This window comes from Pan troglodytes, chromosome 5, assembly GCF_028858775.2.
Source record: "Pan troglodytes isolate AG18354 chromosome 5, NHGRI_mPanTro3-v2.0_pri, whole genome shotgun sequence".
Taxonomy (NCBI): domain Eukaryota; kingdom Metazoa; phylum Chordata; class Mammalia; order Primates; family Hominidae; genus Pan; species Pan troglodytes.
The window spans coordinates 32,745,351-32,747,527 of NC_072403.2; the positions used below are offsets into that span (position 1 = coordinate 32,745,351).

Below are 2,177 nucleotides of genomic sequence, written 5' to 3' on the forward strand. Positions count from 1 at the left end.
TGGCGTGCAGAAAACCGCATCGCCCGAAATCCCAGAACGTAAACGTCGCCCAGGTACTCGCTCTCTTGTCATTCTCCGGGATGTAAAAGACTCGGGGTCTCTTCACGGATCACTGAAACCGCCTTCTCCGAGGCCTCCAGGGTGACTAAAGAGAGGGTGGGTGTTCTGTGTTCTCCCGCCGGTGTGTTCCTCTTCACGTCCAGCCGCTTGTGTCCGTGCCCGCTAGGGTCTCGGGAGTTTTTATAGGCACAGGATGGGGGCGTGGCGGGCCAGGGTGGTCTTGGGAAATGCAACATTTGGCCGCGGAGGAAGGAGTGCCCGTCCTCACCTAGGTCCATGGGCACAGGCCCGGCGGCGGAGCCCTGCTCCCCTCCCTTATCAGTACCGCGGTTAGTGCTCTGCTTTATGGCCGCAGCAATCTCAGACACTTCCGGAGCGTGTTTTTTTTTCTTGTCCTTTCGCTCCCCTTTTCGGGCGCCAGCTTTCAAACCAGACCAAAGGTGTGCTTTTCCCCCATTATCTCCCAGCCTTCTTTCCTTTTCGCCTCTACTCAAGGCTGTGTCCACAATTAAGCTCTCAGGAGGAGGAGGCCTCCAGCTGCCTCAAGGAAGGGCATTTCTCGCAGTGCAAAGTGCGGAAGAGGGGAGCCATACCGACTGAAGTATTAACCAGAGTCGGTTTGCACAGAGGCGGCAATGGATAGAATTTCAGAAGTGACGCGGAAAGACAGGCCAGCCCTGCGAAAGATGGATTGGAGAGAGGTGAGAATCTAGTTCAAAAGCCGGGAGAAGGAACAGGACATTAGCACAATAGTCTAGGCAGAGAGCTGGACCACCTGTAATACGGCAAGGGGGTTGGTTGAGATTTCCTTTATTCCGTTATTCGAAATGTATCTATTGAGCTATTTATTAGTCCCTGGGTACTGTGGGTGTTCCTGCGTATTCAACCACCTTGTCGACGCTGCAGGATGCGGCCCCATTACCCAGGACCCAAAGAACTTCCAAAAATGAATCCCGAGGAACAGCTGTTTCTCTACTGGAGAAGTGGGCAGCCAGGCGGAAACACGCAGGGAAATAGTTCTCTTGGGGACAGAAGGCATCAACCTCGTAAGACCCAGCGATCAGCAGAGCTCCCGGAGAGTGTTTCTTAATCTAAAGGTCATGAGTCGGGCTTCAAAGTTGTCTTGTCGTGCGTAAAATACCAATGGACTTATACCTGTTTCATCGAGAAGGAATACAGTGCGAACACAAAGACTGTAATGGAACGTATTTCTCTAAAGTGTCCTTTTCAGATAGAAATACGAGAGCGTTTTCCTGAGTTTTCTAAAAATGGGGTGGGGTAGGGATCAAATACTCACTTTTGGGAAACATGGGCGAATACAGTGGGAATCGTGCTAGAAGTTACGAGCAGAGGAGCCTGGGTGGGGACTTATATTGGCCTTGACGGCCCGTGGAAAGGAACTGGCGGCAATTCCTTCCGTTTTCCGTCAATTTCTTCACGGGTCGCTCAGAAGCTACGGAAGCAAAGTAGAAAGGAGTGATAGGGACAGGCCACAGTACCGGCGGACGGTGATGGCGTTGCGTTTAAAAGGGTGGTCACTGAAACCCTTTGTCGTGAAACACTGAAGCAGGTGACATTTGAACTTTCCTTCCGCAGAATTGTATTTTAACTGAAATTTCCAGGTTAGAAGAAATTTGCCGAGGATCGTAACCAAGTTAGCAAAGATCGTAGGTTCTTTCCAACTCCAAGAACTTCAGAAAAGTTTCTTTGGTGATTTGAATAACGTTCGCCTTTAAACTTCTCAAGAGAGGTAGGGTCCGTTCTCCCCAGCGGGGCCGGTTAGCTCAGTTGGTTAGAGCGTGGTGCTAATAACGCCAAGGTCGCGGGTTCGATCCCCGTACGGGCCACGGGCTTTTCTAACGTTTATTTCACAGTAACAATTATGTGTAGCCACGTCAAAGCTCACAAGAGAAAAAGAATGTAAATGTGTGTGAACCCAGCAATCTACACAGACTTCTAATGCTTGTTTCACAGTAGCAACTGTGGGCAGTGATACAGAAAGTCACAAGAGAACACGAACGTAAATGTATTTGTACCCAGTAATCTTGATAGGACGTAGTAGTTCGCTGAATCGTAGGGTTGCGTTTGCAGTTTAGTGTTCCTACAAGAGCAGATGA

At 50.0% G+C, this 2,177-nt stretch overlaps 1 non-coding gene across 1 annotated transcript; it reads left to right on the forward strand.

Annotated features, from left to right (window-relative positions):
* Nucleotides 1–1,833: 1,833 nt before the first annotated feature.
* TRNAI-AAU (transfer RNA isoleucine (anticodon AAU)) lies at nucleotides 1,834–1,907 on the forward strand. Its single transcript has one exon. It is a non-coding gene; the product is annotated as a tRNA-Ile (tRNA).
* Nucleotides 1,908–2,177: the final 270 nt, after the last annotated feature.